The sequence below is a fragment of the Nyctereutes procyonoides genome, unplaced genomic scaffold, assembly GCF_905146905.1.
Source record: "Nyctereutes procyonoides isolate TBG_1078 unplaced genomic scaffold, NYPRO_anot_genome, whole genome shotgun sequence".
Lineage (NCBI taxonomy): Eukaryota > Metazoa > Chordata > Mammalia > Carnivora > Canidae > Nyctereutes > Nyctereutes procyonoides.
Genome location: NW_026575051.1, coordinates 70,284,451 through 70,306,010, shown reverse-complemented (window position 1 = coordinate 70,306,010; position 21,560 = coordinate 70,284,451). Strand labels below are relative to the sequence as shown.

The window sequence follows — 21,560 nt, the reverse complement described above, 5'->3', positions numbered from 1 at the left end:
TCAGAAACGTTGTCTTAGTTCTGATTAAGGACACAAATGAGGGCTCTGAGTCTCCGCCTCGCTACAAGTGGCACTTCCTTGCCGCGGACCCATTTGTGGACGGAGAGGAGGGACGGGGGGCAACAGCCTTGGGGTGAAGACGCAGGTCAGCACCACGGACGCGCTTCTTTGACGGGGGCCCTGTAGCCCGTGCTCTTAAGTCGCTCATCATGGTTATTGTCCTCGAAATTGTTTGCTGCTCCCCTGCACCGCCGGCCCCGGGGGGCCCCGAAGGGAGCAGCAAGAGCATCTCCACGTTTGCTCCTGGCGAACTCTTACAATATATTGCAAACAAAGAATTACTAAAGACACAAATATTGAAGGTTTGACGGCTACAAAATACCGAGAAAGACTCTCTTTATATACACGATGGCCCATCGGTGCCCGCGCTACTCTGTAAACCTGTGGCCCCCGTGTTAAGTACTTTATACGGGAATAAAAACTGTTTTTTTTTTTTTATTGTCTTTTGCTGTGGGAGATCACATTCCGTTAGCTCGTCGTGTTTTTATTTTATTTTATTTATTTATTTATGTTTTTTTTTTCCCCGTCGTGTTTTTAATCCTGACTTAAGAAAAGCCCTGCTGTGGCAATTCTGAAAGTAAGAGTCCCACGCATCTCCCTGCAAGAGCCGGTGCCTTGGCCCCGGGCCCTCCCCTCGCGCCCCGCTGCACGCTGCACCCAGCGCCAGCCACCCTCGCCGCTCGCCACAGGCCGTCGGGACACACGGCGGCCCTGGCGTCACGCTGCTCTCTGGCCGCCGTGTTCTGGAGGAGGCCGCCCCTACTGCAGAGGGGGCTGGAGGAGGTCAGCTAATGCGATTTCACTTTGATTGCTTATTTGAATTTTGGATGCAGGGAACCCTGAACCAATTCCCTGAATTTGTCATAATCATAATTTAGTTATCCGCAGCTGCTTCATTAGATTTAAGGTCCTTTCAAGAGAATATTGATTATTACAGCTCTTGATTATCTACTAACAATATTCATAAGAGGCCCCCGTCTCCCCCTCCCTCCCCCTGACTCACTCGAAGGCCCCGGCTTGCCCTGCTGTCCTTGCCGGTCACAGCAGCCCCTCCCGAAGTCCCCACCTCCCGGTGACCCGCGATGTCAAGCAAGGCCCTCTGTCCTTGCAGATGCCCCGCGTCCCCCTCCGTAAAACCCCTCTGCCCCTTGGGGTTCACCCTCTGGCTGCCGTTCGAGTCTGGATCTCCACCCCGGCCAGGCGCCCCTGTCCCCCCCCCCGACCTCAACACTCTGCGGAGGCGCCTCCTGCCCCCCGACTCTCTGCGTCCAGCCAGGGGGTAAGGAAGCTCTTGCACCGAAAGGCGAGGCCTGTTGGCCCCGCTCGATGACCTAATCAAACAGGAACATGAGCGGGGACACCTGCCGACTCGGTCTTCAGAGTCGTGGTGTGTAACGACGTGTGTTGTCGCCTGAACGGAGAAAGTGGACATTGATCAGATAGGAGCCTGTCACTTAGGCGACTCCTCAGGCCGTTTAACAGAGTGTTTGAGAGCATCTGGACTATTCCAAGCAGGGCCAGGCGGCGGAGGTGCAGCAGCAGCCAGGACAGACGTGGCCTTAGCCTTCGTGGGGCTTCCAGCCTGTGGACGTCGCGGGCGAGCAGGGAGGCCGTGACATCACCGGGCGGCGGGGCCTTGCAGTGCAGAGGACACGGTTCCCCAGGTCCCGGGAAAAGGTTCCCGGGGAGACAACTGCCAGAGAAGCCTTCCTGCGGAGAGTGACCCCTGGAGCGGGAGCCTGCACATCGGGGGGCTGGGTGGAAGGCCTTCGGGCCGAGGACGAGCAGGGCCGGAGGAGAGACGGAAGAGGCCAGGGCAGAGAGAGGAGGACGTGATGTCGAAGCGCACGACCTCGTAGGAGAGCTCCAGGTGTAACGAAGAGGGAGCTGAATGTCTCGAGAGTCCTTGGCTAGTCTTCTGGAAAATTCCTTGACTTAGCTCCCGTGGCGTATTCGTAATTCACTGACCACTGTTTCTGTAGCTCCTTTTCTCAACACATTGTAGAATTTTATGCTTAAAACGCATTTTACTGACGCCTTACATGTTTCCTATTCTAATTACTCACCTTATTTGATTTCTCTGTGGGTTTTTTTTTTTTTCTTTTTTCTTTTTTCTTTTTCTTTTTTCTTTTTCTAACCAGAAATGGATAGAATTAAAAGCGCTGTGGTCTGCCATGAGGGAAGTAGGAAACAGAAGATGTAACGGGCTACACAGCCTTGCACTTAGAGCGGATTCTGTGCAGGTTCAGTTCCCCCACGCTTGTCAGAAGTTGTTGAAACATTGCATGCCTTTTTTGAATATAAAATGTGGGCAGACATGTACTAATAGATCAAAAAATGACACTTTGTCAAAGAGGGCTTTCATGGGAAAATGTTCTGAATAAAATGTTTTCTTTTACAAAGAACCCGACCTGTTTAACATTCCAAAGCAAACACAAAAGAACACAAAATGCCTGGACTTACTGCCAGTCACAACCGCCAGTTTCATTTACCCTTTCATACTTTTTTTTTCATGAATATATTCCAAAACTCGTTCCCCCAAAGAATTATCAGTTTTACTCCATGATAACCCTTACTTGAAGTAAAATAAAAGTAGCTCAGACCCTCCTCAAAATGGATTTCTTTCAGACTTACTAGCACTTCTGATAGTACGAAGATGATACGCTTGGCTCTGTCCACCGTCAGACTCCACGTAATTATATGGGAAGCAACAGCTCCCTTATCTATTAGGAACACTTGCTGAGGCTGACTGTACTTCACTATTTGGCAGATGAAATACAGAATTAAAACTCAAACTAGTTTTCAAGTTGAGTTTTTTTTTTTCTCCCCCCCACCCCCACGGTCATTTTAAAATCTTTTAACCTAGGGAAAGATGGTAGCCAGGAAAGAATGGAAAACAGATGGCATTTAGAGGCCTTAGCAAGATGAACAAAGCAGATGCGCCCGTGTGTCTACCCCTACTCATTCCTCAAATAGTACTTCCCCGTTATGATTAATTTGTGATGGATCCGATGCTTCGGATCTTTTGAGGATTTCCACAATGAAGATAAGGGTTGAAAGTTGGAAAGGTAAACTGAAAAATCAATAGATAATTGGCTTTGATCACAGCCTCGTATCGTCTTACCTAAACAGGAGGGATATCTATATATGTTAACCCACATCCTTGGCAGGGAATGCACGAAGTCTGGCTCTTGAGTGGGAATATCATTCATTGTTTAGGGTACCAGGGAGGAGGGTTGAAAGAAATAGAAAACAGATGGCAGTTGAGGTAATGGAGATACGGTACAGCTTAAAGGCATCCTGGAACGCCGCGTAATTGTCCTGGTGTGAAAAGAGGAGAAACACTCTGCGGAGCTTCATTTCACGCGTAAAGCTGAGCCTGCTCAGAATTAGGATTCCTCAAGGGCGGGAGGCGATGCAAAAGGTTTGAGCTTCTAATCGGAGAATGGCAGGAACAGATTCCCCCACCGGAAGGGTCCAGGTTTTAATAAAATACCAGAAAATTCTGTGTATATCGATATGAGAGAGTCTAATATTGGGAGCAGTAGATTTTAATTCCTAAACAGCTGAGCCAACTGTGTTGCCTTCGTCTTTTAATTAGCTCACACTGTTATTGCAAGGGAGAGGTGTTTGGTGCTGGTGGTGGTGGTGCTTATAAGCATCTCACGACTGGAAATGCCTCCTGGAGGGCTCTGGGTTGGGAGCTGGGGCAGTGAGGCGTAGAGCTGTGCCGTGAGGTTGTGCATCCTGCCTCTTCCGCTACTAGCTACGGGGCCCTTGGCAAGTGCCTTGGACTCCCCAGGCCTCACTTTGTCCACCTGTTAAATGGACCTTATAACGCCAGCTCATGAGGCATTAAGGTCAGTGCCAACACGTGTTTGGTAGCTAATACATGGTAGCAATATCATTAAGAGATTTGCACAGCCTGGCAGTTTTTCCACCAGACACACCGAGGAGTGGGATATTCATAGATGGAGCTCCTCACTGGCCCCGGGACAGCCACTGCGATGGTTATTGTCGGTGATTCGGATTTCCTTGGAATCTGTAAGCCCGGAAAAACTGCCGTACGTTACCACCTGTTCTCTCTTGGTTCCTAGGTATATAAACCATGTTGTGTGTTTAAATAGAAGGTGAAGTCAGAACATGTCCTGGTTCCATTATCAGACTGACTCAAAGGTTTTTTTTTTAATACCGATTGTTACACATTTTTTTTTGATTTTTATTTATTTATGATAGTCACAGAGAGAGAGAGAGGCAGAGACATAGGCAGAGGGAGAAGCAGGCTCCATGCACCGGGAGCCCGATGTGGGATTCGATCCCGGGTCTCCAGGATCACGCCCTGGGCCAAAGGCAGGCGCCAAACCACTGCGCCACCCAGGGATCCCGATTGTTACACATTCATGAGTCATGTGCTAAAAGCAGTGGTTTCCCCTAAATGTATGAAAACCAAAGTTTAAAAAAATAATAAAACAAAACAAAAAACAAGAATCAGTCTATAAAATTTAGTTCCCTTTATAGTCAGAGCAATCAGATCCTTGGCTGTATAGACTGTTGTTACCTAAGAGGTTAAAGCACGCGTCCTATGTACAAAGGAAACATCAATGATGCATCAATATTGGATTCTACTACCTATGAGCCCATCGAGGTAGCCTAGAGTCACACCTACTACAACTGGCTCATTAGGAGTTACAACTGAAACCAACACAAGATACAAAGGAATCCTGATTTATCTTTTTTTTAAATATTTTATTTATTTATTCATGAGAGAGACACAGAGAGCGACACAGGCAAGGGGAGAAGCAGGCTCCATGCAGGGAGCCCGACGCGGGACTCCATCCCGGGACTCTAGGATCACGCCCTGGGCCGAAGGCGGCGCTAAACCGCTGAGCCACCGGAGCTGCCCCTGATTTATCTTAATGTTAAAATTTTACAGCGCTTTTTGAGCTATTTTATAAATTAATTAATTTCGAAATGGATGAAGCAGTAACGTTGAGGTTTAGCTAATTATGTGTAAATTAAATATAAGCATTTAAAATAACCATTTTAATTAAATACAAGACTCAGGCAACTAATCATTAGAAGTGGAATCAGTAACTTGAGATTTATCATTCTGAAAGGACTTGCATCACATTTCTAATGAATTCTTTCCTCTACTTAAATGAAAGGCAAAATGTATCTTTCCAAAGTGGCAGCTAGTAAAAGATAACTCTTCCTTAGGTCATTGTTGTCAATTGGAAATTGAATCGAAGCAAAAAAGTCTGCTTTGCTATAGCCTCTTAGATACAAAACTGCAGTTACTGTTTTCTGAGCCACTTCCAACTTGACGTACTATTTGGGGTCTATAAACATCTCACAAAAATTCTGATAACGGGAATAACACTTATCACTACAAAAAAATGGATATCTTTTGTAAGGAAAAAAATCTACTTCTCATGGATGAGGCGCTGAGGAAAAACGCTGAATAGTTTGTGACTCATTTTTTTTAATTAAAATAATTTAGTACAACTTCAAGAGTAATGCGGAATAATGCATTGAATAGCTTCATTTTCTAGGTAGCAGCTATCTATGTATACACCAAACTTTATATTTGTCAGAAGATAAGACTATATCGCTCTGTTCAAACTTCTCTCTGGTAATTTGTATAGAGTCAAAAAGAAAAAATAACCATTGGCTGGTTTTTATAGTGCGATGGAACTGTCACTTAGCGTGAACCATAACACGGCAAGTGCTTAGTCAATATTTGTAGGTTGAGTAAAAAGATTGATAAATCTTACAAAATATCCTTCAAAAGATTATCTTTTAAAGCTACTTATTGGGTGTGACACCTTCTACTTGAACCTTTCCCAGATGCTGAACAAAGCCCACGAGCCTCGCCTTAGCCCCGTGGGGCGGCGTGTTTTTCTTGCCATCCTGCTCTCTCTTGCGTTTCTGTTTCCTGGGGTTAGTATAGACCTTAAAAATCCCGAAGAGAGCAGTGCCTCTGCTGGCTGAGAGAGAGTGACCTAAAAGCAAGTTAGCTTGTTTTCTTCCTTGTGCTAAATACCTGCAATTACCGATTGTCACATTTTTCTTGTCGTAGACCCGACCTAATTGAAGGTACTACCCTTAGGGGATGGGTTCCGCGGCGTGACGAATGTTGAGTGCCCTCTTGAGTTCAGCATTTTAATTATTCATAATTACAATGATTTCTGTTTATTTTGGGACTTTACAAATAATTCTCGCTTCTCAAACAAATTGAGAAGCGGAGAGGTGGAGGCTTTTTTCGCTTGGTCTCACGCGGAGGTCCGCGGGCGTGGGGAGCGTGCGGGGGTCTCCCGCGCGGTGGGTCCAGCGTGCGGGCCGACGGGTGCACAGCATCATTCACGCGTGCCTCCTGGAACCGAGTGTGTGGGCTTGTTCCTGCTGCCTCTCCGGCTTCTCTGGAACCGTCTGGGCGGTGTTGGGATAGTGAGGGGGGAATGCACGAGGAGCAGGTGGAAGAACTGGAAGCGATGTGTGAAAGGGTGTTGGAGCAGAGGGGAGAGTCGGCAGCTGGCTGTTAGCCAAGCATATACAATTTTTTAAGAAATATTTTATTTATTTATTCATGAGAGACCGAGAGAGAGAGAGAGAGAGGCAGAGACCCAGGCAGACCCTCTGCCTGGTCTCTGCCTCTCTCTCTTTCAGTGTCTCTCATGAATAAATAAAATCTTTAACAAATAAAAGAAAAAGACTTGGATATTGCCAACCTATTTTATTCTTTTTTTAATTTTTTTTTCATTTTCTTCCTTCTTTCCTTTTTTTTCTTTCTTTCTTTCCTTCCTTCTTTCTTTTCTTCCTTCTTCTTTCTTTCCTTCTCTCTCTGTAATATGGCGCTTTAGTGTTAGAGCCACAGGTGTACCCCGCAGCTAGAGAATCACTCAGGTCTCCTGGTGTCCTGTCTTCAACTTAGGAAGAAGCAGCAGGCACTTAATATATCAAAGTGGTAGCAAAGGTAAACGTGATCGATGTGGATAATCGCCATACGGCCATAAGGGCAGACTGGAGATCCGCAGTGTGCAGAGAGTACATCGAACCCCTCTCACCTAAAAACTCCAGCAGCAGCACGGTCAGCACAAGGTTCTGCTGCAGGAAGCATTACCTGAAAGTGCATGTGCGTAGCCCCCGTCTCTGATCAAAGGGGGATGAACGATGACATATGCCAGGGTTAGGCTCACATGTGAGCTCTGCTGCTCATCAGCAAATTGTGTGATAAAGGCCCTGGGAGTACCATATAAGAAAGAAAGAGACGGAAGAAGGAAGGAAGGAAGGAAGGAAGGAAGGAAGGAAGGAAGGAAGGAAGGAAGGAAGGAGAGAGAAATGTTCTGAGCATCTGAAATACTTCTGCTTCTTCTCATAACACATCTTTAACCATAGCTACTAAGGAGCAGCAAAATAATAATAATCACAATGAAACAAAAGACTAACTGGGAAACCACTCTGTCTCCATCTCCACCGCCAGGTGCTAACAAGCAGAGAAGAAGCCACGGGGACAGGCGGTGGTGAGTGGGCCATGGAATATCCACCAACCAGATAATCCTCGCGGATCGCCGAGACGTGTCTGAATGTAGGTACGTGTGCCCTCCCGGCGCGCGCTCCGATCCCCACCCCGCGGTGCCCCCACCCCGTGCGTCCTTGCCCTGCCACCTCGTCAGCCTCCTGCACGCGCCCGTGGCTGGCATGGCACAGACCCCCAGGAACCCCCGGTGGCCGTCCCACGGGAGGCCCTCGCTCCTCTCCGGGCTTCTCAGACGCCGCACAGACGGCTTTAAACGTCCTCCCGGTCCCCAGTTTCAGTGTTCCCCTGTAGAAACCTTCCCCACTGCCTCCGAGCCTTCTCTCCTGGACGCAGAAAGCCTCGTCCTTGCTGTGCCGACGATCTGAAATAACTTCCCCGAATCCTCCTAGCTGGTTTTAGTTCTGTTTTTCCTCCAAGGCCTAAGTCCAGTTCCACCTACGTTACAAAATCGTGCCGATGCTCCATCCCAAATGTGTCCTTCCTCCCAACCTGCTGTAGAACTTGTGGTTACACCCGCCTCTGACATTTAACGACTTTATTGAGTAGCACTTTGTGTCTCCATATGCACGTGCCCTGTGTCCTCGGTGTAACTCTTTTATTTCTGGAAAGGTGGGATCTGTTGCATTTTTTTTTATATATACTGCAATCCAGGGTGTGCAGCAGTGGGCATGTAGTGAGCTGCGATGACAGAGCAAGGCCCCAAAGCAAGACGGTCGGGAACGCAGATCTGGAGCGAGACTAGCAGACTCTGAGTTTGAGTTCCTGCTCAGCAGCTAGTAAAAGACTGTGGCAAAGTGTTTGTTTGTTTTTAAAGATTTTATTTATTTATTCATTTTTTAAAATATTTTATTTATTCATGAGAGACCCAGAGAGAGAGGCAGAGACACAGGCAGAGGGAGAAGCAGGCTCCCCGCGGGGACCCCGATGTGGGACTCGATCCCGGGACCCCGGGGTCACGACCTGGGCCAAAGGCAGGTGGCCAACCGCTGAGCCCCCCAGGCACCCCCGTGGCAAGGTCTTTAAAAATACTTTCTGTGCCTTGATTTCCTTATCTCTAAAATGGGAATAATAATACATCCATCCCCTTGAATTATGGTAAAGCTTAAATCAGTTAAGTGAAAAGTGCTTGGAATAGCCTAATACTTACTGAACGCTCAAAAATTGTGACCTGTGTTTTTATGTGACGGTCCATCTCAGGCAGGTTTCCCGGTAATGCTATGAGATAGATCCTATCATACCCATTCTAAAAACAGGAGGTCTATGGCCCTAAGAGGTTGGGTTGTTGCCTGAAATCACAAGAAGAGGCAGGACGGCAGCCAACGTGTCCGACCCCAAACCCGGGCTGTCTCTCGCCGCACTTGGCCTCACACGCTAGTTCCTGTGGCTGACGGTGAGGTGTATAGTTTAAACCAAAGCATGCTGAGATTTCAGTAGATTTGAGCTTGAAAAGTCTTTTCAAGATGCTCTAGGTGGCCATAAATACCCTCCTTATGAAGGGCTCGTCCAGATGCAGTGGGATCATAATCACCGCGTCTGTCTGTCTGTCTGTCTGTGAGGTTTGACGCAGAGGCTAAAACTCAACCCAACAAATATTTCTGTTCCCAGGCACTGAAGGAGGATAGAGAAAATACCAAATGGGTAGTATTGCCCCAAGGTATCTTATAACCTTGGTGACTCAAGTCCTGGAAACCAAGCCGAAACTCCGCACGCATTTATGATCCTTTCGCCCCTGGGCCCCTCTGAGACTGGCTCTTCCATGTTCCTTCCCTCACCCCACGTCATGATATGGTCTGGATGCAGCAACCCCTGCCCAGGAAAATAAGACTTTGGGGTTTGGCAGAGCGTGCCATGCCATGCAAGAGCAAACTGTAGCACCTACAAGCTCCTTAAGTCCTTTTATTCCATTTGGAATTATTTGGGAGAATTTTCAAAAGGCCCGGTTAAACTTGGCAGGCGGGCCCCTCGTGGAATATCTTTATTTTCTAGGAAATCAAGACTGGTTCTTGTTGCTGCCAAAATTCCTTGGCTGCCGCTGCTTCATGTGCGCATCTGTAGAACTTAGCACCGTGCTGAGGTCTAGTAGAGGACTGATAAACGCTTGCGGGGTTTAATGAAATGTTGGGGCCCCGGTGATACAGTAATACGCTCAGCCCCCGGCCCACCACGGAATTAGAGTGACTTCAGGTAAGCTCCGCAGACCTAGGGCAAGTTCCTTTAGGTGGAGACTCCCAGGAGGGGACTGGGAGGACCAACATTTTTAAACGCTTTCCTTTATTCTAGGTTTTTTACTTTCTGTGTACCGTTTCATTTCGTCATCAAAGTAACCCTATGAGGTAGGCATTGGGATCCTCCATTTACCAACAAGGAAGTCAAAAATTGAGGGTTTAACACCAATATATTCAAAAATCACATAGCTGGTGAGGAAAGAATTCCCAACACCAGCCTGATCCAAAGACCAACAAATGATGAAATAGGAACGGGGGTGAAGTGAGCCCAAACTCAGAGTCTGTTTGGACACCAGCTTCAGGCGACTCAGGCGCGTCCTATAACCTTTGCATGCCTCTTCCTCGTCTCATGTCCCCTTGTCACGAAGACCAAAATACGTTACGGGTAAAACTGCTTTGAAAGCATCACTGACGCTGTAAACATCGGTGATGGTTAATGGGTCTGGTAAAAAATAAACACTGGGACAGTCTCGAGACCCCCCCAGACGGTCTGATATCCCTAGCAGGTAACAGGAGGAAGGTAGAGGCAGTGAACGAAGGAGAAGGCTTCAAAACAAGCTGACGCCGTGCCCCTGGAGGGATTTTGGAAGCAGATCTAGACAAGAGCGCTCTAGTGCTCGCGCCCATCCAGGGCTGTGCAGTCACCAGTTACTAAGAGGCGGTCACCCATGCAAGAGGTCACATCCTGTGGGTGTAATGGGCCCTGGTCACGAAACCAAGGACGGGATGGAGGATGACACGGCAGCAGTGAGGAGTGTGGCACCCGGAGCCGTGTACCTTGTCCCAGGCACGGCTGTTGAGGCCCCTCACTGGAGGGTGAAGAGTGATGCTGCCCTTACACCCTCGGGTCTCTCAGAGTCCGGGTGTCCCGGAAACACACCCTGGGCGCCTCAGTGGGGGCCGGGCTGCTGCTTCTTGGAACGATCTATCCAAAAGTTTATCAGAGCAATTAATGGCACTTCAGGTTGTGGCTGATGTCTGCTTTTGACCTCGTACACGTAGGAAATGTTGTTGATGAGTCTTAAGCATCAGTGAAGTTTCTGTGCCGGTAACACAACTCAGTCTTACAGGAGGTGCTTTCCGGTCCTCGGCATTTAACTGCAGTCCTAGTGAGCTCGGAGAATAAACCCTTCGTCTCAGCATCTGATCTAATCCATGTATTTCGATTAAGAAAGTTACCCGTATTCTTTTCATCTGTTTACATGGTAAGTTCCAGAAACCACCTACCAGATTTTTTTTTTGATTGTATTTTAACCTCAGTGACAACAGGCCACCGAACTGACCCTTTAAATATTAAAGGGTCAATATTTAATATATAAATATTCAAGGAGTCAGAGAAATTACAAGAGCATTTCTGGAAGTGTCTTCGTTGAAGCCTGCCTGGGGGAGGCCTCCACGGCTGAGATGGAGCATCTGCGACCCATCGTTCAGGCTCATCTAACCCGTTTCAGCTGCCAAGTATTTCTAAAAATATAGGCCTGTGACAGTAACACGTTTATTAACATTCATTATTAGCACATTGAACATTTTAAGTAACCGCCTTCATATTTGAAGTTTATCATCGTTGTTCATTATTAAACATCTTGATGACAGAGCGCGTTGTCAGAACAGTGATGGGAGTAATCACGGCCAGGAGCGGCTACTTTGGGGAACGATTTTAGAGCGTAGTCTCAAAATATACGGGTGTTTTGCAAACTATAAGTCATTATACAAATATTATTTAAGAGACTTATGTATAATGTATTCATGAGACATTAATATATGATATCTTTAATATGAAATTATGTTTTTCTGCAAAGTAGTGAAGTATATGGAGGAAAATTTTCCTACTTCTACTTAAAAAAAAAGTCCATGAATGTGGATTTTCTAATACAGAGCAGGAGAGCATCGGAGAGAAGACTCGTAAGAGTCCGTGTCTGCCGTTACAGAGAGCTTGTTCTGGGCTGGACACGTTGTGAAATGGATCGCTTCGGCCTTCAGAATGGCTCTGCAAGATCTTGATTTCTTCATGGATCCGCTTAGACAGCGGGGCTCAGATCTCTTAGCAGTAGATTAGTGGACTCGTGACCTAGTGCCCGGTGTAAACCCGGGTGTCTTAGGCTCCTGTCCTCATGCTCTTTAACTATTCGGGAAGCCATTTTCCTCCATAAACAGAGAGGACGTAAGGAGTAAAAAAAAGAAAAACTCTCCAAACAAAAATGATAATGGTAGCTGTCATTATCCACGTGCCAGGCCTGGGGGCAGGTGCCACACGGCGCCCTTGGCTTCATTGACCTCATCGTGAGTTCGTAGGGGGTTCGTTCGTCTCAGGGTTTTCAAGCGAATTGGATATTTGTGAGAATTTTAGAGTTCAGAGGCGTTGAGTCACTGACCCCAGCAGCAGAACGGAGTTGCCAGCCCAGGTCTCGAGGATTTCCAAAATCCATATTCTTTCTGCAGAACATTATCAGCTGACACAGATTTCTGATCTATAAGATAAAGACTCTGCCCTGCTGCATACTTCTCTTTGTTTCTCGGAATTGATTCGAAGAATGACTTTAGTATTATTCAGAGATTACTGCTGGTAAGGGACTTTCAGAAAATCAGCATTAATTCAGCGCGTATGCACTGTTTTGTGTTTAGCCTGTGGCGCCCGAGTTTACTTCAAAGTCATATTTTAGCCTTATAAGCCTCGTGTGCTCAGCTTGTGTTTCGTGATCTAGAATTTCACTAAGAACTTAAAAATTAAAACAGATTTATTAGGTTCAGGAAAGCTGCCTCGCATACAGAAATGGCTGTTCTGGAACACCACGAGCTGCAAACACACCGCAGTAGCTTTCGTGCTCATCTTGCAAGAAGTCGAGAGAGGCGTTTTGCGTTCATCCGTTAAACAAGTGTCTACTGATTGCTAACTATTTTCAGACCTTCACGCTAGGGAGATTGGCAGATAATAAGAACACAAACACCCCTACCCTTAAAGAACTTTACAAATTAATTAAGGAGAAAAGACATGGAAACCGCTAAGCAATGAAAACTGAAGTTAATCCATGTTGCAAGAGTGAAATTAATCATTTTGATAATAATTTAAAAAATGAGTGCTCCAGGCTCATGGCTGGAGGTGCTGACTATGGGTTGAAGTCGTGAAAAAGGCGTCACAGAAGGAAGGCAACTAGCTCGGCAGGCAGGATGGATGGTTCCCTCCAGGCAGGCGCTGTGGTGAACGTGGCCAAGCAGCAGGTGCATTTATTATCCTGCAGGTTTGTGCAGAGGGACTGGAAGAGGGGAGATTAGGAAAGGAGGTGAGGCCGGATAGCCAAAGGCTTTGATTTTTAGCTAAAGGCTCTGGCCTTTGGCCTCCAGGTGATGGGGACTCTCTGAAAATTTTTTAGCAGAAGAATGACATGACTCACATGGTGCTTTAAAAAAGATTGATTTGGCAGGAGTGGGCCGGATGGACTGGTGGAAGGAGAACAGGAGCAGAGAAACCCCTGCAGTAATTCGGTTCTAAGGTGACGAGGTTCTAGACGGAAGTGACGATGAGAGAGAGGGAAAGAATAAATGCAGGAAATGGTGCAGAGAAAGAAAGGAGAGAAGGTGATGACCGGATGTGGGAGAGGAAGACACAAGACCTGCTACCTTCGTATTCGGTTTGGGAAGTTAAGTTCACAAAATATATGGAGCTCACGGACATGACACATAGCACTGATGGCCGGAGACACTACTGCATGCCAGCAGCATCTTGGTTTGGTTCACTGTAGCCTTTCTTCTGGCAAAATCCGCAGTGAAGTCCTGAATTCCAAGAGATAAAAAATACTATCATAAAAATGCCTGGGAGGATAATTGTGGCTTCATGTTGCACTACCGCCACCACCACCACCACTACTAACCATGATGACTGCAGTTACAGGATGGGAGCATAGTTAGATGAGTAAGCAAAACCCAGCTAAACGATGATATTTACCCCCAAAATTCTAATTTTCTTAGTTCAGCCGTTGTATTTTTTTTTTTTACCAAATTGACTTTCAGAAGTCGTTAAATGATTGTCCAGAGTACATTATTTTCACAAATATATTAATAGGATTCTCTAGTAGTTTAGGGTTGACTTGGGGCCTTCCTACTAGGGTTAATCCTAGTAGCTCTTGGAAATGTCCTCGTATAATCATTGTTTCACGTTTACAAATGGAAAAACTGAGCCGTAGGCTCAAAATGGTGTGGGGGCTCAAGAATCTATCTTCCCGGTGGGTCCAGTGGACTACAGAGATGAATAAAACTAGAAAGACATCGATAATCTTTCTAGTTACCTAGGTTTAGTGAAAGACCCGGTGCAGGCAAACAGCAGGTGTCGTTTTAAAATTACTTGGATGCTGTTTTTAATGCCTCGAGTAAAACGTCCTGTAGCTTCTAATATTAATTCATTCCCCACTTAGAATTGTTAAAAATATTTACGATCTTGTACAGAGCAGAGCATTTTGTTATCCGTTTTCTTCGGCTTTGATATAAAAGCATTCTTCCGCTGTTTTCTAGGGACGGCTGTTGTCAAAGTTTGATGGTAATTTATGTTGTCAGTCCATTAAGTTGATTTTATGGCAGCCAACACAACTATTGTCCATTTATGAGAAACCCGAGGACCACTCCGGGTCCCCACGAAGGCCGCTTGATACCTGCCCTCTCATCTGGCTGACCTTGAGGGGAGTCGACTTTGGTAATTTATGGCAAACACCATCTAGGAAGACCTATTTGCAAGATTCACTGTCATTTAGTGCTAAATGATCATTGCTGAGTCCAGAGACAATCTGAGCTCCTGACAGAGCAATCCCATAAAAAATATTGCCTACCCACCCAGGTGTCCTTTCCAATTATCTGGAGTAGAAATTAATACTTTTAAAAGCTGCTAGTTTTTGAAAGGTTATTACAATTTATTCCAGCGGTTTCTTTTGCACATTATGATGAATTAGTTTATTACACCATTATTTTCCACGTCAGCTTTTTAGAAGATTGAACCATAATGTTGAAACATTAGTGTGAATGGCAAACATACTATTTTACAGCTGAGCAATATATTTCTTTGAGAAAAATGTGCTCAGTTTTTAATAACAGGTAATTTTATGTTTATGCTCCCTAATGCTGTTGTCAGATATTATTTATTTCTGTTTGGTAAGAACTGGAGAACTTTCTTTGAAAATGTTAATGGGAGTTTGGACAGATTTTAGAGTCGTAGTAAGAATATACTACTTAAAAGTAGAAAATATAAATTGTAAGTGTTTTTTTTTTCTGAAAGCTAATAATTTCTAAGGTTTTCTTGACACCACTTTAATATATGATTACTTCCAGGGAGAGTGAGACTACTCTCAATTTTTTTCCTAAACGCAGTTGGTGGGAGGAGATCTTTTTGTTCATGTTCCTAAGGTCTTAACGACTTTTGAGTTTTTCTTTAATAAAACGTCTTTATTTTAAATGATTTATTGCCTCATAAATCATTTAGCAATGCTCTATCATTTACAGGTATTTTGTAGATAATAGTAATTAGCACTATGATGGAGATTTATTTTTTTCGGCCATCATTCTCTATTATATGTCTACTAAAATAGTAAAGAGGTATAGGTAATTTCCTTTTACCAGGTATTTTAAAACCACTCATTGTACCTCTGTGTGACAAAGATTGATGAGAAGTAGTCTAACGAGTGCCCAGTGTACTATACTTTTATTCATATAGCAAATATTTTTTGAATGCTTGTTATGTGCCAGACATTACACAACTGTGCGTAGCTGGGACCTAGCCAGAGCAACGGTTTAGAAATTCAGTCTTTTTTATTTCCATTACAATTATTTTTATCCCTACGGTTTGTTTTTTTTAAAAATACAACTCCTCAAAAATCCTGAATCTTGAGTAAACTGAGCGTGTAAGCAAATTCAATAAGAAGTTGGAAGTTTTACATTTGCTACCTCCAATCCAACAAATGCTCGCCAAAGGAAATACTGTTTTTTTTTTTTTTTGTCTTCTCATCAAACACATTTGTTTCTTTAGCAAACGTGTTCAATATTGAAGTATTTATTTTTGTTGACAGGACTGAAGCAAATGTTGGTTTTAGCAGAATTAAGATTTGCAACACTGACAAGTGTTTCCCATTGTGTCTGAGATTTTCTTGATAACGGAGGAGACGGATAACAGGAAGTGCCAAGGTGTCTCCTTTTGGGGGGAAAAGGGTGTGATTTCTACTGAAATATGCATACGGAAAAAGATGCACCCACCTGCTAAGTCGGCAGCTCTAGACGGTTTTTTGAGTAAATTTGTATGAGCAAAACCATGACAAAATTATGACTTCCTCTGCTCAGCATCGTGTTTTTGAGATTTAGCCACGTGGTTGTATGTGGCTGTACTTCGTTTTCTTCAGGACAGGGTTGCCCGGTCTACTACTGATGTTCACGAGGTTGATTCCAGTATGGAGTTATTGCAGAAAAACAGTATGCTGTTAGCATTATCATCTATATAATTTGCTGAAAAAAATAAAAGCATTTCTATTGAGTATATTTCTTGGAGTCGTAATGCTGGGCCTCAGGATAGGTACAGGTTCAGGTTTGGAGATGCTGCCGACCAGTCCGCCTGAGTCCTGGCGATCTCTTACGCTTACTACTTATTTTCCTTTGGATCCAAAGCTTAAGAATACTTGGGGGAGAATGGAAGTAAATAATTTCTAGGTTTCTATCAGGCCTAAAATACTGTAATTCGGTACTTGTTTGCAGAGGAGAGCGCTGGCATAGATTTTAACAAAAGGCAGATAATGAGAATCTGCTATTTGGTTTTCCATTATATTTCGTGATTTGCATTTGCATCTGGATTTGACTGTTAATGAACCTGAGCATTCACATTTTATGCTAAATAATGAAATTACAGTATCTGGTGCAGAAAAGCTGGAAAGTTTTCTGGTGTACCAAATCACATTCTTTTTGTAATATAGCATATTTCTTGCCAGGCTGATGGTAATAACTGGCCAAATGCAAAACAGAACAGTACCACTCTTGAACGTTTCTGGTTATTTTCACTGGAGTTAAGTGGTGCAGGGATTGTGTGGATGCATCCCTCATGGTACTTTACACAAAACAAGTATTCCATACATTTTGTTGAACACATTTATCCATTTTGTTGGATGGGTTGGGTTTTTTTGTTTGTTTTTTGGGGTTTTTTTGGTGGGGAGCCTTGGGGCTTTCATATAATCTTGACTCTGCCAACTGACTTTGGCCAAATTGTTGATCTCCTTTTGCCTTATTTTCTTCATCTGTAATGTGGAGAAAATAATGGCTCCCACCTCATAGATCACGGTGGCAACAAGATGACGGGGTGTGCGAAGCACCTTGCACAGTACCCACACACGATACTCCATAACTATTGGGTTTTGCTGTTGTTTTTTTTTTTAAGTTGAGCATTCTTCCAACTTCTGTCTTAAGATAGTAGAGGTTCTGTTGCTCATGTTTTCAGAAAGTAGACAGACATGCTACAACGTCAATGAGAACTTGACAACTAGATTTCATCCTTTCTGTTGTCAGTGTTTCCACAAATATTTTTGAGCACATGTTATGTGTGATGTACTACACAAGACTCAGGCGATCCACCACAAACAGGTCAGACACCACCCCTGGGCACACAGAGCCGACATGGCTTGCAAGTCCTCGGGTGGTTAAAGCGGTAGGATGAGGCAGGAGTGGGAGGTTCAGACAGGAGATGGCATAGCGGGGCACGTGGCCCCATGAAGACTTCCTGGAGGAAGTGACACTCCAGTGACAGCTGACAGGCATAGGAGCAAACCAGGGAGGCGAGGGAGGAGTAAGAATTGTACCGGGACAAGGGCCTACCAGGTGGTAGAAATAGCGTTAGAGGACTGGAAGATTTTCAGAAAGACTGAAGCTTAGAAGGCTACGTGTGGGGAAAAGAAGAGAAAAAGTGTCGGGAAGAAAGAGAGAAGGCCAAAAAGGCAGGGAGGGACCAGTCCTTTGAGGCCATATAAACTGATCTTTGGATTTGGGACCAGAGTCCTGAGGCTAATGAGAAAGTATCCAATGATTTTAAATTGAGTGTCAGACTTTCAGTGTGAGTATCAAGATCAGATTTGTATAATAGACACAGCATTGTTGGTGCACAGTGAAGAATGGATTGGATGGGGACAGGACAGGAGGCAGGAGGCCAGTTAGGAGGTCAAGAGAGTGAACAGGGAAGAGGGTGACCATGGTCTGAGGGCTTCACAGTAGGAACAGGGACAAGAAAGTAGATACTAAGAATCATGCTTGGAAATCTAGTATCATCCCCACAAACGTAGCTTGGACAACGGGATGGAGAGTCACGGAAGTCACCAAAGGAAAGGATGCAGAAGGAAGAGAGGGCGGAGGTGGAAGGTGGTTGTGTGCCACGGGGCACATGAAGATGGAAGTGCTCTTATCTAAGTGCCAAGGGCAGGAGGTGTTGACTGCGTGGTGCTGAGTTGCGGAGAGAGATCTTAGATGACGACGTGACTAACACGGGTGCTTACAGCAGCCATGGACATAGGGCAGGCTGCGTCAGCAGGGTTCACAGGGAGGAGAGAGTGGCTGGGAACAGGGCCTGAGGAAGAGCCATTAGGTAAGATACAGATGCAAGAGAGACTTCAAGGGACACTGAGAAAGAAGAGGCACGGAAGTGGTGGGAAGATGTGAAGACTGGCGGGTCTCGTGATGACCAAGAGGATAAAACGTTTTCAGAAGAAGGAGCGTGTGGTCAGTAGTGCCAGATATTGCCAAGGCTGTGACGTAAGTTGGGGACCGAGAAGTGTAACCACCAGATTTAGCAACAAGGAGATCCGCAGAAACTGGGCTAAGAAGAGGCTGGCTTTGAGCAAGTTAGGGTGAAATAATAAATAGAAGCATGACTAAGAGTTGATGGAATTCCGGAGAACACATTACTAGACAGCATGTTACGCGACTCTAGGATTACGGCGGCTGCACTAAGGCCTGTGAAACATGGGCCTTAAAACGTAAATACCAGAATTACAAAGCACAACAGCTACAAAACACAGACCACTTTTGATCATGTTTAATTTTTTTCTCAACGAGTGGGCATCACTGGTTAGACATCTACCTTTGAATATAGAAATGTCCTGTAGAAGAATATGAATTTTACGCCCTAATCGCATTGTTAGAAATTTGTGTCTTAACAATGCTCAGCTGTAGATTTGGAAGAAACAGGAATGAATGGGGTGAGGAGGAACTGTCTCGTGGGATAAGTCCCCTTTGAACACTTCTCATTAATGTTGGGGAGAATAGGATGTGAAAGTGCAGCGTAGAGAATTCCAAGTGGAAAAACAGGTCCCGTCCTTGCATGTGCATCTATGCAGAGTCAGACTCAGGGAGAGGATGAAGTCCTGGAGGAAAAGTCAGTGATTCATTGTTGTGAGTTAAGAGGGGACATGTGATAAATCACAAGCAGGAAAAGCACAGTTCTGTTTTCCCTGCTCGGTTCCGCTGTGGAGAATTAATTTTGCTCAGGATTTTTTTCCTGGTGGCTGTTATTTACAGTGTTGTCCGGCCAGACCAGCTCATCCATCTACATAGGCAGGTCCTGCTGGTACACCGGGGGGTAAAGCGTAGCAAAGTGGTCTGGGGGTGGTAGGGATCCTGGGTGGTGCCTCCCGTTTGGTCTATACATGTGGGCTGTGTTGACCCGCACGTTTCACACCAAGGCCCAAGCCCAGCTGGGTACATGAGGTTCGTGTTTAAAAGAGCATTTGGGAGGATTGTGTGGGGGGTAGCTTCCTTCCTCCTAGGAAGACGGAAGGTCACTTACATGATGGTGTGATACCCTCAGCCCTTCCTTGGACGTGGCATCTCCTCACCGTAGCTCTGTTGGCACAAGTGCTCCCCTGTCCAGGTGGCCGGGGGGTGGCGGGCACCCTTCACCCCTCCTCCGGCCTCCCGGTGACCATCCTCTAGTTACCATGAAGTAACACCAGAACAGCCTCCGTTTCCCCGATGGAAGCCGGAACCCGCAACATCAAGCCATTTGCCCAAGTAGACAACCAGTCAGTAATAGGAGCTGAATTCAAACCCACATTTTCCCACAGTGGCCTAATGGAACTACAGAGGGGTCTAGGGGCTTTTTTTTTGAGGGGGGGTAGTTGTGGGGTGTTTCTGTTGTTGTTGTTTTGCTTTTTGTGTGTTTTTTCTTTTTATTTTCGAGTTGCTGAATAGAGTCCACTGGCTTGGTTAACGGAAGACGAATTATTTTGTCTTCTAACTCTGCAAGCTTCACTTTGCTTTCCTTTTTTTTTTTTTATCAGTGAGAGAGAGAGAGAGAGAGAGAGAGAGAGAGAGAGAGAGGCAGAAACACAGGCAGAGGGAGAAGCAGGCTCCATGCAGGGAACCCAATGCGGGACTCAGTCCTGGGACTCCAGGATCATGCCATGGGCTGAAGGCAGACGCTAAACCGCTGAGCTACCCAGGGATCCCCTCACTTTGCTATCCTATCCATTTTTTTATTCTTTATTCTTTACATGTTTATATCCCATTTATTTATATTCTATTTATATCACTGTAGGCACTTAAAATCGAAAAGAAGATGACAAAGGAGATACGTTATGAAGCCGCAAGCTAAAGCATTATTAAAATGTAGTATGATAAAATGAGGCACCGGAGATCAAGCCAAATACATTAAGGGTTAAGCGTGAGTGAGATTATTCCACGAAGTAATTAGCATAAATTCATGCAACAAATAACTTCTTGAGCACCCCCTGCTCTCTAGGGGCTCCCTCAGCTGCTGGGCCAATGGCAGTGACCAAAACAGAGGGCCTGCCCTCCTGGAGCTGTCATTCTAGGGGAGGCTGGGGGACTGGGGAGGCAGGCAGCAAATACGTATGTGATGAGGGGAGGGGGGCTCAGGGGAGGGCAGGAAAAGGTGTATTCTGATCCACAAGGTCACGGGAGGCTTTTTCAGGGGAGGTCATGTTTGACGGAGGCCTCAGGGAGCAAAGCCTGGTCACCTAAGGGTGAGGTGCATCCTATAGAAAGAGGAGGCCCAGCCACGCGAACTCGCTAAGTGTGTGTGTGTGTCCCCACCCCTGCCTTTCCCCAGTGCCGCCGGAGTAGAGCAGGCCCGGGGAAGGGAGAATGGAATGTTCCTAAATCAATGGACAGGGCTATTTGGTAGGGTCCCTAAACCACTGTAGTCGGATTCGAATACGGTAAAGAAGCCACATTTACAAGTAATACTGCTTTGATACTTGCAATCCGATTTTTACCCATTAGCCCCTCTTTTGTGTTTCTTTTTGGTTATGAATAGTTCCGGTCGGATTATTTGTCCCAAATCCAAAAGGAGTGGATCAGAAATTAAGCAGGCCGCCACTTCCTTCTCCTCCCTCGGGGCAGGAAGCAATTAGTGGTCACAGAGTTCTCTAGTCCTCTGCAAAAGGTCAGAGCCAACCAAGAGATGAGCCATCCCAGCCCTTCACGTGCGCATCTTGCCATCCCTGCCCCTCACCTGCCCTGCCTCATTAGTAGACTGATGGCCAAGGTCCCAGCCTCCAGCAGCGAGATTGGCCTTTGCTTCAGCCCAGTTGCCTGACCCAGAAATTAAAATGCCCTGGGATCCTCTCTGCTCCACACTGACCGACCCTGTGTGCCCTCGGCCCCCGAGGTGAGTCCTCACTCCTCACTGTTGCCCACTTGAAGGCACCTGAACAGCAAAGAGCTGAAGGCAAGATCATCTTGACCTTTCTAGGTCTGAGCTCCCTCATTTGCAA

At 45.7% G+C, this 21,560-nt stretch overlaps 1 protein-coding gene across 2 annotated transcripts in view; it reads left to right on the top strand.

Annotated features, from left to right (window-relative positions):
• HS3ST5 (heparan sulfate-glucosamine 3-sulfotransferase 5) overlaps positions 1 to 21,560 on the top strand; it is a 248,246-nt gene that overhangs the window by 143,098 nt on the left and 83,588 nt on the right. The window contains exon 3 of one of the 2 annotated variants that reach the window (XM_055330394.1): positions 7,541 to 7,645. The gene's annotated coding sequence lies outside the window, so the exon portion shown is untranslated. Of the gene's footprint in view, positions 1 to 7,540; positions 7,650 to 21,560 lie in introns of both variants that reach the window. The other variant, XM_055330393.1, reaches the window with a different exon arrangement.